Genomic DNA, 16921 nt, shown 5'->3' on the forward strand with positions numbered 1-16921 from the left:
TTCATTTTAGTAGTCTTTATTCCTATGAATTTTTAACTTGTTGATTTAGCAAATATCCATGCCAGTAGCTGCTTTAGACGTTGGGAATATAACATGAACAGCAAAAAGCCCCAGCCCTAAAACCTTAAAGAACTTGATAATTTAACGGGTAAAAAGCTCTTTGGTGTCTCTGTAATGCAGTTCGCTAAGTAAAAACAGTAGTTACTTGGGCTAATGAATCTTTCTGAGAAAGAAACTAACAGGGAGTAACTTAGGTCCTAAAGTGATGCAGTCCATTATCTCTCAGCAATGTGGCAATTACATTTTTATGCATTAAGTGGAAGAGGCATGTATCTGCAGTTAAACTTTTATGCATCACTATTTACAGAAGTGGAATAAATATCCATCAATGACATCATGTATACAAGAACATCCATCAAGTGTTAGAAAAAGGAAAGGAATATCTGTGATTAATTGTTTATTCTTCAATTCATCAAGTGGTAAAATAAATATGCTTCAGTTTAACTGCTGACACATACAGAGTAAGGAGTGGGATATTTGTTGGTTCAAATTGTGCATGTTACTAATTTCAAGAGCGAAATAAAAATCCATCAATGACATACCAAGTAACTGGAAATGCTTCGGAGGATTTGTCCAGAGATTTTATTTACCCAAATTGCCTTCTCAGAACTTGTTGTCACATCAAAAAAATCTGCCCTGATTCGTTGAAACATCGAGTTCTGTAGGGAACTAGTTATGGGTCAAAGATTTGCACAACTGTTTATATGACATATGACAGCAAGCCTAATACAGTCCAAGTGCTATCATGTTATTTATAAGTAACTTTACAAAAAACTCTGTCATCAATAAATGTTGGTATTAATGTTAGAAGGGTTTTATTAATTAGATACCAAAATATTGTTTGAATTTTTGTAGAGGATCTGTCCACTTTACCTATATACTATGATTGGACAATATTTTACTCAGTTCTTTTGCACTCTGAATTACATTGTTATGGGTGACATATGTTACACTGAAAAGTGTACGGTTCCTCAAATATGTTCAATAGTACAAAGCTTTATAATATTTGCAGTCCGCTCCTGGAACACTTGCGATCATACCAACACGATTATTTCAAAACTTTATCTTGCTTTACATGATCAATAGTGTATAGAATGGATATCTTAGAAATCCAAGTTGCTGAGGACTGAAACTGGACTAAAACATAAATGTTTACCAATTACCTACTGTGGAATAACTGAACAATATTAAATAAAATGAGATTATTTATTACAAATACACATTGGTATTTGACTAAGTGTAAGATGACTTGATGTCCAAGCCTCCATGCTATTTTTTTTTAATTTGGATAAAAGAAAAAGTATTTTAAATATCCATTTGGATTGAGGACCAACATAAACTGTGCATGCTCTGTCTCATAAAAATAGGAAGCAAATTATCAAATCCAACTATTACTTGCTCTTTACTTTGATAATACAACTGTGAAAATGTAAATTATATTTTTGTTCACAAATCTCTTAAGAATCATTAGAATCACAATCTCTTAAGACTCAAAACACTAACTTCTCTGAATGACTCTTTTTATCACATTGCAGGAATTGGTAGGGGAGATCCGTTTCATTAAGAAAGAATTTTCATTTTGTCCTTTATAGAATAATTCAAGTAAAAGCCATTAATGATTGAAATTGTTTTTAAAAGTCAAGGTGAAGTTAAAAATCTTTTCTTCCTTTCTCCCCATTTTCTCAGAAATTCATCAAGATTCCAACTTCAAATCTGTCTAATTAGGAGCATAATATTCAGATCCCACTTGAGAGGCAAAAAAGAAAGTAATATACAAAAGAAGGAAAGACACTGTAGTCACTGTTTCCCAACCTTTTTCAGTTCACAGCGGGCAAGAATATTTGCATGGTACACTGAATAAACTGTTAAAGTGCTTACAGTCAAGAGCAACCAGTCAAGATTCAAATTCTAGGGATAAACCCTTTAATTGTCCTGACTTGAGGTTAAGTGCACTTTGACCAGGAGGAGAATAGGATGTTTAATTTGAAGGCTCACCAAGATTTAATCTAATAGAAGAAGAGTTCCCTAAAGTAAAATCAGGGTGCTTCTAAAATTAACAACAAAAAGAAGAATAGATGCCACAGAAGGAATGATGTTGTTAGAAATATAGCACATATATATTATTTCCATTTTAGAAATTTAAGAACATATACATACACATACGCAGACAAGACACACACTCATTTACATACATACGTATATGTGTTGTCCATATTCATAGTTTTAGCAAGTGATTAGAAGGTAGAAAGTTAGGAATATGTTTACTATTGCTATATATATATTTCTGGGGTTTTTTGCTGTTTTTATGTTTGTTTGTTTTTAATTGGAGTGTAATTGCTTTACAATGTTGTGTTAGTTTCTGCTGTACAACGAAGTGAGCCAGCTATTTTAAAACTGACTATATGCTTTCAAAAATGAACAAATTTAATATGGATATAGAATTAGACATAAATATAGGTATAGATGTACAAATGCCTGTGCTCATTGTAATGATAATTATTTCTCCTGCTTCTATGAAATCGGCATGTTCAACAGGGAATAGAAGTTTCATTAATTTTAAGACATGCTCTTTAAAAAAATAAACAGAGGGTGAATCCGGTAATTGCTAAATTGTGCCAAAAGAAAAGACCAGTAGCAGTTAAGTGGCTAGTTATTTTTTATTTACATGCTTTGAGATTAATATAAGAGCTCTAACATATATTTTCCCTTGTATAACATCTATTTTATAAAAATACACTAATTCTTTGGAAAAAACATGAAATCTCTGCTTATATTCACCAAGTGACTAATATTCATTTTGTTTTTCCATATCCAATAATTTTGATTAACAAACTAGGTCTTTAGAAAGCAGTTAAATGAGATGGCATCATTCCCATTTAATCATGACTTCCTTTTTACTTAAATACTCTAAGAAAAGGGCAGGAGTGAGGGAGAAAAAAACTAGCAATGAGCAAACAGACTAAGATATATGGTAACAATGTTGCTTCAACAGGCTACTCGCAAAAACAAATTTCTCTTTTATCTGAAGAACTATATAGCTGGGCTTTCCTAAAATCCTGGCCCTCTCTTTCAGCAGGCAGAAAGGGACATAAGTTTATATTTAAAAATTCCCATATTTAAAACTTCACAGTTCATTATTCATCTATTCCCAAAGACAGATACCTTTTCATTGTGAAGGCATGTAAATAAAAGCTTATATTTTTACATGAAGCAGTCAGAAACTTTTGTCCTTATTATATAGTCCTGAAAGAGGAAATTAAGAGAGATACCATTGTTCTGTGAAGTCATCTGAACTAGTAGACCCAGGTATATAAACACTGCTCAGGTATCAAGTTTATGAGGCTACCAACATGGGTACATAGTAACCACTATGGTTGTACATCAGAAAGAACAGAGATGTCAATTGCTAACTGCTAATTTTAAAATGAAAATTATCTAGGTTTATAAGTGATGTATGTATTTATGTATGTATGTATTTATTTTGTTGACTTTTTTCTTCCAGCTTTATTGAGATATAATTGACATTTGGCACTGTATTAGTTTAAAGCGTACAGCATAATGATTTAACTTCCATACATCATGAAATGATTACCACAGTAGGTTTTGTGAACATTCGTCATTTCATATAGATACCAAAATAAAGAAAGAGAAGAAAAATATTTTTCCTTGTGATGAGAACTCTTAGGATTTACTGTCAACAACTTACATATATAACATAAAGCCATGTTAATTACATTTATCATGTTGTACATTACATCTCTAGTACTTATTTATCTTATAACTAGTTTATACTTGGCTTTATAAACATTTTAGATCAACTATCATCTGTTGTAATTCGTAAATTGAATAGCTCAATGAACATTTGAATTATATACAAAGTGAACATAAAGGTGACCTCAGGTAGGCACATAGTTTCCTTTTTTTTTGTTATCCATTACTCAGGGTCTTGGGATAGTGATCTCAATAATGATTCCCCAATAATGCCTTGCATAGAAGTTAATATAATGAACCTGAATTGAAATTGGATTTTGTTCTACACAAGGACTACTTCAGGGGAGGGGACATAAAATGGGGCTTAATATCACTTAATAAGTATATATGTTTTTCTAAAATAAAGTGTAAGATTAAGACCAGATGGATGACAGTTTTAACAACTATGGACAGCTGCAGCAGAAGGCAGATGTGAGACTACCCACATGGCTCTAATTTTAAGAATGCAGGGCGAGAGAGAGGCATGGACATATATACACTAACAAACGTAAGGTAGATAGCTAGTGGGAAGCAGCCGCATGGCACAGGGATATCAACTCGGTGCTTTGTGACCACCTGGAGGGGTGGGATAGGGAGGGTGGGAGGGAGGGAGACGCAAGAGGGAAGAGATATGGGAACATATGTATATGTATAACTGATTCACTTTGTTATAAAGCAGAAACTAACACACCATTGTAAAACAATTATACCCCAATAAAGATGTTAAAAAAAAAAAAAGAATGCATATTAGGTTTCTTTTTTCCTTCTTTTTTTTAAAGAAAGCATATTTTAAAATCTCACATTTAATCTCTTCTTCCACACAGGTTATAGTACAGCTCAGATGTGATACATATTTCTCTTCAGATGCTACTAATATTGTGCTATTTAAGTAGATTTTCTGACAGTCCTTTTTTGGAGCAGAACTGTTTTCTAATCTTAATGCTAGTATTTAAAAAAACTGTTTTTTCACTACTTAAAAACACTCATTGCTTGCTCAAGTCTTTGAGTACATCTAATTTTATTGCACTATAAAAGAAAATGTTTTTACTATAGCAAACCTCAACAGTCACTATACATTTAAGAGAAACAGGGTATAAAGTCTAATCCTGATTTTATTGATAGTTTGAGAAATAAACTGAATTCTTCTTGAAAAATAATATGAAGTCTCTCCGACTCACACCCTTCATTTTTTAGCTGAAATTAAATTTCTTCTTGGATTAAATAAGCAATATAGATTGTATATATGTGAGATATCATTGGGGCAGTAACACTCACTGAACAATTAATCTTTTATTTTTCATTGAGTTAGGTCTTGCAGTCTCTCACAGAAGAATTTTGAAATAATTGTGGTTTAGAACCTAAATTGAACATAACTTTAACCATAGTTCAAAACAGTGAAAGGATTGAAATAGTTAGAAAGAGCTTACATTTGGGAAAACTTATTTTCCCACAGCATATTTAATTTTTTTTTCCCTTTTAGCTGTCACTGTTATTTGTTCATCATATTCAACATTTAACCTTATGGTATGTCATTCCCTTTAACATCTTTATGAAACATTTTTTAAAATTTCATTTAGAAAAAAACTTTTTTTATGGGAGATTTGACTGTTTATATATTGTCAGACCAACATGCGGTATCATCTTCCATTCTCCCTATCACATTGATGGTCTTCACTGCTTCTCCCTTTCCTCATCCACTCGTGTGCTGTATTCCTCAGATATTCTGAAAAGTCTTTCTCATCTACTCTCAACCCTGTTTCACCACAAACACACAAACATACTCCTTGGAATTAGGGTCTTCCTTCTTTCTCAGTAGTTCCATCAATATTTATTAGTCTGGTTTTATATACCTTTTCAGGACTTTGAGTACACCTTCTAATGTGATAAACGGAGGGGTTACCGTAAGATACAATCTCTCCCTTTTAAAAAAGTCAGATATATTTGAATGGTGAGTGGCACACAAACAATAGATTAATCTCAAATTTTAATTTTGTTCTTTTATAAAGTGAGACTCTTTAGGACTAAATCAAACAGTAATGGTTATTTTTTAATCAATAAAGCATTTATTGAACATTTACATTTAGTCAAGTATTGGAATAAATAGTGAACACAAAATGATGGTTAGGTGCCCTGATTTGAGAAACTCATGCTTTAGTATGTAGATCAATATGCTTAAAAGATTTATAAGGCAAAGTGAGTTATGTTTCTTTCTTACTTCTACTTACTGATATGGTTTATTTGCTAATTATTCACAAAGTAATCTTGAATGTGAAACTTTTCTTCATTTCTCCCATTCCTTACATAATTTGGTGCTCCTTGCCTTGTGCTTTATGGCACTTCTTTACTTTACCACTTATCACAGTCCCATAAATATCTGTGTTTAATTTACATGACCCTCCAGGAATTGTGGCTACTTTGTGTTACTCGTGTTTGTATTCAGATACTTCATATGGTTCAGAAGTATGTCAAGCTTCCAGTCTATGTGGCAGATGAAATTACCTTGGTTAATTTCATGCTCTAGAGCAGGAAAAAAAGTTAAACATAATAAAAATAAGAATTAATTTGGAAGGAAAGAATAGCAACATAATCTATCCTCAAAGGTTATGGGTTTTTTTTTTTTTGTTTTTTTTTTTTAATTCGTATAGGCTATTTAGCCATTTGTTTTAAAAGTCAAGAGTAGCAGGAGTGGTGATATCCTTTGGGATAAATTTCTAACCAAGAAATACGGGGATGGAAATACGGGGATGGAAAGATTGATGGGCATTCTGAGCACAAAAAATATATTCAAAATCATACATTTCTAATAAAGACAATCAAAAGATATATTTTCCCTAGCTGGTTGAAAAGTTCTTGGGAGATTAGGAGAAAATAAATACTTGGATTGGGCTTCCCTGGTGGCACAGTGGTTGAGAGTCTGCCTGCTGATTTAGGGGACACGGGTTCGTGCCCCGGTCTGGGCCACATGCTGCGGAGCAGCTGTGCCGGTGAGCCATGGCCGCTCATCCTGCGCCTCCAGAGCCTGTGCTCTGCAACGGGAGAGGCTGCAACAGGGAGAGACCCATGTACCACACACACAAAAAAATAATAATTGGATTAATGTAGAGGTGAAGAATGAGTACAGAGAATATGAGAATATTTTATGATGGTTGGAAATCATGATGAAATCCTGAGTGCAATTCTGAGGGAATGGATAAAATTACTGTTTATTTAGTTTTGACTTGTAGAATATGAAGTGAAACCAAACAAAAAAAAAGGTATAAAGACTGGAGGAATATGAAGGCATCAAGTAAATATAGGTATAATAACATAGATATGTCTGAATACAAACTTGGGATTTTTGTACAGGTGTAGTGCTCTGGTCTGAAAGTTTGTGCCCCCCTTCTCAATCCATATGTTGAATCTTAATGCCCAGTGTGATGGTATTAGAAGGTAAGGCTTTTGGAAGGTGTTTAGGTCATGAGGGCCAAACCCTCATGAATGAGATTAGTGCCCTTATATGAGACATCTGAGAGAGCTCCCTTGCCCTTTCTGCCATGTGAGGATACAATGAGAAGTCTGCACCCTGAAAGAGGGCCTTCACCCAGCCCTGTTGGCACTTTAATCCCAGACTTTCAGTCACCAGAATTGTGAGAAATAAATTTCTGTTGGTTATAAGCTACTCAGTCTGTGGTATTTTGATACAGCAGCCTGAATAGACTAAGACATAGGTGTTTTGGTCACAGTGGAATTTTATCATTTATCAAGTGCTTTCAGGATCATGGTGGACTAGATTATCTGGAACATCCTCTTACTGCAAAACAACTAGACCTAGACTGAAATGTTTCAAATGTATTTCTTAACACTTAGGAATTTAAAGACAATCTTCAAAGATTGCCAACTAACTCTTTTCCCCTCCCCACACACACTCAATGAAGGAAAACAAACAAACAAACAGAAACTTAATCCAAAACCTGACCTTAAAACTTAAATTTGGGACCAGTGAGAGAACCCGTAGGAGCAGAATTTTTCTCAGAGCAAATACCAGTGATAACTCTTTGGCAGAGGTTGTAAACCTTGGACAGACTAGGAGGGCTAAAACTCAGATGCCCTCATTAAGCCACAATTTTAAAAGGATCTGGAGTGACTCAGGGTTGGTAGAGTCCTCAGAATCAGGCAAAATCAGCCACAAACCTCACAAATAAATATAAACTGACAATCAAAGGCCACAACCACCCAAGAAGATAAAGCATCATGAAAGTTTTGGCAGCAGTAATGACAACCACCTTGGAACTCCAAGTTTTACAAATGTTAGAATTGATAGTGGCAGCATATCAGATAACTATGTTTAAAAAGAAAAAGGAAACACAGAATGAATTCATAAGCTTAAGCAGGCTATAAAAAAATTTTCTTTAATGACCAGGCAATCTTACAATCAACTAATTTTCAAAATTTTTCAACTAAATTTCAAAAATTAAACATGATCATTGAAACAAAACACAAAATGAATGAATTTAATAACAGAACAAAAATGAAGAATAAATTGAAGAACAGAAATATCTAGCTAAAGATAATTTTTTGAAATGTCAGCCAAAAGAGAAAAATAAGTTAAATACATGAAAGATAATTTAAGATATACAGTGGCTAGAATGAATATATGTTTAATTATAGTTCCAGAATACAAGTCTGGAGAGAATTGAGGCAAGACAAAACTTGAGGAAAAAATGGCTGAGAATTTCCTAATACAGAAATATGATAAAATTGTCAGGAAGCACAATATATCAAAATGGACATTAATTTTTTTAAAGTCCACCATTGGATGCAGCATACCAATATTTCACAAGAAAAAGAAAGCAATTTTAAAAGTAGGGAGAGACAAAATATTGATGCACCTACCAAAAAAGTAAATATTACATTAACAGCAGACTTCCAAATAATAACAATGTTATCCCAAAATAATAGAATTATTTTTCTAGAGTACTGAGTGAAAATAATCATCACACTAGATTTTTTACCCTGTCAAGAAATGTATTGTTTTCTCAGTGGTGATGGTGAACACACCTGTTGTAAACCAAGTCTCCATCTAAAAAAAACTGGAAAAGATTTTTTAAGAAAAGCTGTTTGTAGGCATTGGAAAACCACCAAGAGAACAAGGACTTATGGGGATAAGATTGAAGAAAAGGAAAGTATAAATTGATTAGTCCAGTATTTGGATCTACTTTCCCTTGAACCATTTGCTGATTCTCAGTCTAAAAGGCTGAGAGAGTAAACAGAAGTTCTGCAGTTGTCTAGGGCTGGGAAGGAAAAAAAAAGCAATGATCTAAGCCTATCAAGATCCAGTTGTTCTTCCAGAATTTTATTGCAAATATCTATTTCCAGGGATATAAAAATAGCTGTATAAAGATATTTGAAGCTATTCACACCAGCATTACTTGTAACTGTAATTTTAATTGTAAACAAAACAAAAACCCAAGGAAGCAAAAAATTGGAAAAATATAAAATGTCTGTCAAAGAGAATAATTAAATTAATTACAGTTGTTATTGTCTACCCTGATATACCAACCTGTCTATAGTCTACAGTCTACCCTGATGTACCAACAAGTGTTTTGGGGTATTTTTATTTCTGAGACATTGTGCCAATCGCTTTATATAGTAGGTATACTTTCCCCCATTTTGTAGATGTGCACAATGCAGCTTAAATAGATTAGATTACTATTCTCAGGCAAACCTTCTTGTTAACTTCAAAGCTTTGCTATAATCCACTCTACCATTCTTTCCTGTATTATTATAGGGAGAAAAATATCTGTGATGGAATATTATAAAATATTAACTGTGGTTATATTAAGATGTTTAGATGGTAAATGATTTGTAATTTTGTCTTTATGTTGCATTATTTATTTTAATCTGAAAAAAAATTTTTAAGTAGTGCCTTATCTCTTACCATGCTTTGTGTTTCTTGAGAACAGGATCTATGTTAGAAGTGTCTTTTGTATTCCTCAGAAGGAACTGAAAATAAGATTAAATTCATATTAAGCATTTGATAAATATTCATTGAATAACAACATTGATAAAAAATTTTCATGACAAGACAAAATCTGTACACTGGAGCAAACAAAAAGAGCTCATGGTTATATAGTTAGAGACCTGGCCTGATTTTTATAACTGAATGATTTGTAATGATTCCTCATTGATAATGCAGGTGGAAATGAAAAACATTTATCAAAAACACCTTAGGGCATCACCATCAATTTAATATAATTAAGTATAGAATATTTCCAAAAGGTAACAAATCTAATCAGTGTTTTCATGTATAAGCTAGGTAATTAGGTGTCATATATCAACAGCTCAAGAAACATTTGTTAGGTGTGTATTATACATTACTCCCTATGCTTTAGCTGGAGGATGAAATGATGAATAAGTCTTTGTCTTCAAGAAATTTACAAGGGATATAGGCATGTAAAATTATGTATACATACTATAATAGTCATAAATCTAAGGACTTGCAATATGTTTGAAGAGGTGGTCATTAATTCTATCAGCAGTGAAAGGTCCGGACAGGAGAGTTAGGAAAGACTTGGCATCAGAAGTGATGTTAAGAGATGGAGGCATAAATGACTAGCTTTGTAACAAGAATTACTACAAGCATTTGTCCATTAATGGAGAATAAAATGTTAAGAGACGGAGGCATAAAATGACTAGGTTCAAGCAAGAACATGAAATTGAAGGCCAACTTCTATCATTTATAATATTAAGAGATATCTATATGTCTGGATAGCAATACATGAGGAAAGACAGGAACAGAAAGGATGCTTATGACTAAAGATCTCAGAAGGGAACTACTCATAGTTCTCAAGTAGAGGTCCCACCTTTTTAGAAGAAAATACAGACAATGTGTGTGGAGGTATATTAGGAACTTCCCTGGATCCAGTTTGTCATCAAGGAGGAGCAGGGGAGGCTAGACTGCATTGCTAATCACAGAGACATTCCATATTTCCAGAAAACAATCTTTTGGTGAGCCGGAGTGAAGAACAAAATGAACGTTGCTTTTTTAAGGATTTTTATGTCTTCAGAAATCTATTAGACAAGAAAAAGCAAAGACAAAGAAAAAAACAAAAACAACACCCCATGAAACTTTGTGCCATAAGAAAGAGATACTCTGAAGCATGGAAACCCTACTTAACAGGAACATCCTGTAAAATAACTGCTCTAGGTCACTGCATTCAAATGATACATAATAATTTAAAAGAAATAGCACAGAATCTATACAAAGATAATCCCATGTAAAATAAAATTGGAAAGAGAGAAGGAAGGAAGGAAGAGCAGGCCAAGAAATCTTCCAAGTACAAATACTACCATGGGACATAGACTTTTACCTAGAAATCAAAGGGAGAAAAGGCACCTTCGTCATCTCAATGCAGAGGTTCAAGAATTTTGAAGACTAAAAGGCAAGACAATAGAAAGAATTAAAAACTAGTACAATTGAAAAATAAATTCATTTAGAAAAGAAAGCCTCATTGATGGCTGTACAAAAGAGATAGGCATTGCTAAAAACTAATAAAGGGGACTTCCCTGGTGGCGCAGTGGTTAAGAATCCACCTGCCAATGCAGAGGACATGGGTTCGAGCCTTGTTCCAGGAAGATCCCACATGCTGTGGAGTAACTAAGCCCGTGTGCCACAACTACTGAGCCCATGCTCTACAGCTTGTGAGCCATGACTACTGAGCCCACGTGTCACGACTACTAAAGCCCAAGCACCTAGAGCCCATGCTCTGCAACAAGAGAAGCCACCACAATGAGACGCCCACGCATCGCAACAAAGAGCAGTCCCCACTCACTGCAACTAGAGAAAGCCCGTGTGCAGCAATGAAGACCCAACACAGCCAAAAGTAAATAAATAAAATAAATTTTTAAAAAAAGCAACAGCTAATAAAGGACATTGAGGTCAGGATTAAGAAAAGTGAACAAAATAAAGTAGAAAATGAAGATAAGGAAACAAATCAATAGATGCAAAAGACTTATAAAGGAGATCCAAAATATGCATACTTTTTCCCTTTATAAAAAAAAAAAAATTCCAACCTAATAGATTTAAATACAATAAGAAAACTTTCCAGTGCCCAATAAACACCTGAATCTATAGTTTGAAGTGGGAAACCATATTCTAGGAGGAAAAAAATACAGACAAAATTATTAACACCCACATATAAAAAAGGAATAAAGAAAGAACTCTTCAGGTATTTAAACAAAATGTCATATTAGCTACAAGTGTGATCTCTGATTTCCCCACAGAAATATCCAGTACTTGACAACACTGGGATAATGACTATCAATTGCTCTAGGAAAAAGAGAACTATACGACAATTGCATATACCCAGCTAAACTTTGGTTCCAATGTAGAATTGAGAGTTCAGGGGGTTTTAACTCAGGTGGGACTTTCTTGAAACCACTCCTAGAGCACTAACTAAAATGCTAAAAAGTGAATCAGAAAACTATATCACGCTATAAGGAATGTAAGCCATCTAAAGAGGCCATGTGTAGTTCTGGTCCACAGTTCCAGGTGAGTTTTCAGGGAGTACTCAACATCAACCACCAGATGTATGTGGACACCTCAAAATGTTTCCAGTTCCCAGCTGGCAAATCAGTCCCAACCACTGAGTGTTCCCAGGTGAAATATTGTATATATGAAGACCTCCTATTAAAATTCCTGACCCACAGAACTTATGAACTTAACAAAATGGTTGTTTAATACCACTAAGATTGTAGTGATTTGCCATGAATCAGTAGTAACTGAAATAGCGTTAACCATTATACTGAAATTTTACCTTCCCAAACAGTAAAAGTAACACACATACACACAAGGAAATATAGAATATATTGTAAAAGGTTTAGAAATATAAATAATTATTTATATCTGTCAAAATGAACAAATAGTTCATTGTTATACTTAAATTATGCCTCATTAAAAATAAAACATAACTAAAAATGACAGAATTAAAGATATATACTTGTAAGTGAGCTAAATTCACCTATTAGATCAACTATTATATATGTATAATGACATGATAGTCAAATGTTCGATATTCAAATTTTTTTAAATGAAACCCCTCTATATAAGTTGTTAAAAATGATTTCCAAAAATTATCTAAAGTACAGAATAGTGGGCTTTGTAGTCTACTACTTATTTTAAAACAAAACAATAAAAAACCCCCCAAATATGTTTATATACAAAGTATATCTTTGAAAAAGATACATACATGATAACACTGGTTTCTTGCAGTGGGGCAAATTTGGTAAATAGAGTAAAGTAAATGAAAGGGAGGTTTACTTCTTAATGCATGTTCTTTTGTATCTCTTGTGTTGTTATTATGTGCATTTACTTGTTCCAAAAAAAAAATCTATTTAAAAAATAATCAATTCAGACTTACCTTGAGGAGATTATTAAGTTCTACAAAAGGAGATTAATTAATGGAACAATTAAAGAAGAGGATTACCTATTTAGCAAAAGGGAGTAAATTATTCACTGGAAGTGAAATTCAATATATAACCCATTCTATTTAATTTGATTGGTTAGTCTCTTCCAATATGTACTTACTTAAATTTACTTTCTGAGAGAAGACTCACTGGTTGCTGTCTCAAAGAACGAATAAAATTTTTACTCAGTTACCTTCTAATTAATTCTATGAGTGTCTTCAACAACTGAAGTTGAAAAAATCTTGACCCTTCAATAATAATCCATCTTTCAAATATAGTTTTATGAATGGAGTTCCTGCTGATATTAGCATCACAGATTCATATGTACACAGGGCTATGCACTATTAATGGGGGTATTTCATAAATAACTAAAAGTGTGCTTTCTCTGATATCATTAAGAAAGTCTTGTAATCTAAAATAATTCTTAATTTGTCAGAACATACTTTCAGGTATTTATGAATGCAAGCAAATATAACATAATATAACATAACATAACATAGACAACATAATATGAATAATGGTTTCATTTTGCTGAAGTACATAATCTGAGAATCCTTGAAAATCCGAAATTTTAACTTTATTTTAAATGCAGTAGCTCTGAGACATTTTTGCCGTGGTCATATAACATTGTACGTAATCTATAATCCTTTCTGCCTGTAACACATTAATCATGGCAGATTTATGATGCAAAAGATAATTTAGATAGCTTGCTCTTCAATTCACTGGGATAGAAAAACATCTTTAATACATCAATAGTCAGATGCCATGTAAGGCACTTAATTGAATTTTTTGAATGACAGAACAAAAAAATGGAATATTCTACAAAGGACAAATAGATACTAACTTTATATTTACTTTGGGATTTAACAAAGCTCAAGATGACTATTTTCCTTTAACCAGATTCATTTCTTACATAATTAGCTAAAGCCAAATAACTAATAGGTATATTTTAGAAGTTGTAAGAAGATAATTTTCTTTAGTAAGATAAAATTTTTCTTTAAATAATATGAAACTCTTCCTGCTGCTCAGTGAAAATATTTTCTTTCATGCAAGATATTTTCTCATAAAGGAACTTTTTCTTTCTTATTATTTCTAACATTTTCTCCATTGTGTTAAGATAAATATACACTAATGTGAAGGAACATGCTTCATGATTAATATTAATTAAATTATGAAGAAAAATTTCTACACAATGTATACTGACAGTCTCATCTGTACAGGAATTATACCTTTACCTGATTAATTAAAACCAGTCTTATTTGTGAAACCTAGCACTGCTTCTCTCTTCTATATCAAGTGTGGATCTCAACTTTTTTTTCTTTTCTTTCATTTGAATATTTAGAAAATGTTCAGTTTTCTCCTCCCCATTCTGAAAGTTTTCTTCCAACAAACCTGTCAACTATTCATTTTTTTTTTCTCCCTAACTATATCGTATTTTCCCAAATCTGATTCTATAATGGCTGTAGTTACATAACAACTACAATAACTTCCTGCCACAACATTTTATTACAATGGTCTTTTACATTTATGACTCATGCCTATATTAGGCTCTTCAAGAGCACATTTTTTTTTCTTTTGTGCTTTACACATTCCATTTTTAGTTCTCCATTGTAAACTCTCTGTTTAAAAAAAATACATAAAATAAAAAATATTTAAAATATTATACCAATGTAACACTGTCATCACTTTTGGCATGTCACCTATCTGTCATCCATTCTTCTTGTATTAAAACTTTTAATTTAAAATAAGTCTACAAAATAGCACATCCGATATGTATATTCTTTTATTATAAAGATATAAATAAGTAGCTAAAAGACACTTCTATTAGTAAGATGGATAAGAGGAAGTAATGCTGAGAGAAGTAAACTGAATGCTTTAAAATACATGGCTTTTTTGAGGCTGACATTTTAATAATACTTATTTGGAGTTGCATTGTCCCCATTTTCTTTACAATTCCCGTAAAGAGAGATTATTATCCTAATTAAAGCTGTTAGATGTTAGAAGAGAAAAATGTGAGCAAGCTCTTTCTTTTTCTTCTCCCAAGGAAACTAAGTCTTCTAAGTTATGAAGATAAACTCAGTAAAATTCTTCATAGAAAAGAAAATTTTACTTCCCTTAGAAACAACTTGAGTCTCTACCATGAAATTCAGAATCGATAAACCTGTATAACACTTCATGTTTAAAAACTCTTTTGGCTGAAGCTCTTAGGAAATTATTTCCTATTGAGCCAGTCCTTGAAAATGGATGTATTTTCTAGTGTTCACTGTATTTGAATATATGGCCCATAGTTAAGGCAAACAAAAGTACTAGTATTCAAGCCTAAGGAGTGAACATACTTTAATTTAGCACTCTCAACTTTTTAAATTCTCCAGTGCAATTCACTACAAACACTATGTAAATATGTATTAATTTATATCATACCTGGCTGTTAATTTCTCAAAATCACCTCCAGGATAGTACCAAAAAGGGATCAGAACTATTTTAGATACCAAAAGTCCATTTGGACACCTTTTAAATTAAAGTTTTATTGTTTGTGCACTGCAACTTGTTTAAAATATACTAGGAATAGTTTGTTTGTTTGTTTATTAAATACAGAAAAAAAACTTCTATGTTACCAGACCTTAAAAGACATATTTGCTCCTTTACTTCACCTTCAGTTCGAGCACAAGTCCAATCTCCCTCTGTCTCTCAAAATACCCACTGAGGCTGAGAAAAAGCTTTGAGATTTTATTTACAAATTCACAGATTTTTCTGTAGTATGTTAGTAAGTATGAAGATAAGATAAATGGTCTCAAACAAAAAATAAAATGCACTGACTAGTGAAATAAATGAAAATAAAAATTAAAACAGGCACAATTTTTTTAAAGCAGTAATGCAAAAAGAGTCAATATCTTCTTTTAGCCATCAAGCATCTTCCTCTTCACTATAGTTTTTAATAATATATATATATTTTTTTAATTTATTCATTAGTCAATTTATTCCTTTATTCAACTATTAGATACTTGGGGCCAAGTGATATCGGGCAGTGTGCTACATATGCAGGGCTAATCGAGAAACACTCGTGATGTTTCTCAAAGAGCCAACCATCTAGTAGATTTCATTTATGAAATTTTGATCATTATGAAATCTTACATGTTAGACTTAACACTCAAATTGTTTGACCAAATAATTTTCCACCATTCAAATGTGGTAGTCTTTTGCATGATTGATAAATAATACAATTTTTTCACCTTTGAAAAAAAAGATTCAAGTTGCAAATATATAAATATGCACTTTTTTCTTTACCATGCATTGCTTAGTAAAGAAAGCCAAAGTTTATTGACTTTGGCTTCTGCCACATACTTATTACATTATTGCATTCAATATACATTCAACACATTTTTAAAATTTTTATTTATTTAAAAGATTTTAACTCATTTTTTTGCTATAGTTGATTTTTTCATTAAATTTTTATTGACGTATAGTTGATATACAATGTTCTGTTAGTTTCTGCTGTACAGCAAAGTGAGTCAGTTATACATACACATATATCCACTCTTTTTTAGATTCTATTCCCATATAGGTCATTACATAGTATTGGATAGAGTTCCCTGTGCTATACAGTAGGTTCTTATTAGTTATCTATTTTATATATAGTAGTGTGTATATGTCAATCCCAATTTATCCC

Source organism: Phocoena phocoena, chromosome 11, assembly GCF_963924675.1.
Source record: "Phocoena phocoena chromosome 11, mPhoPho1.1, whole genome shotgun sequence".
Lineage (NCBI taxonomy): Eukaryota > Metazoa > Chordata > Mammalia > Artiodactyla > Phocoenidae > Phocoena > Phocoena phocoena.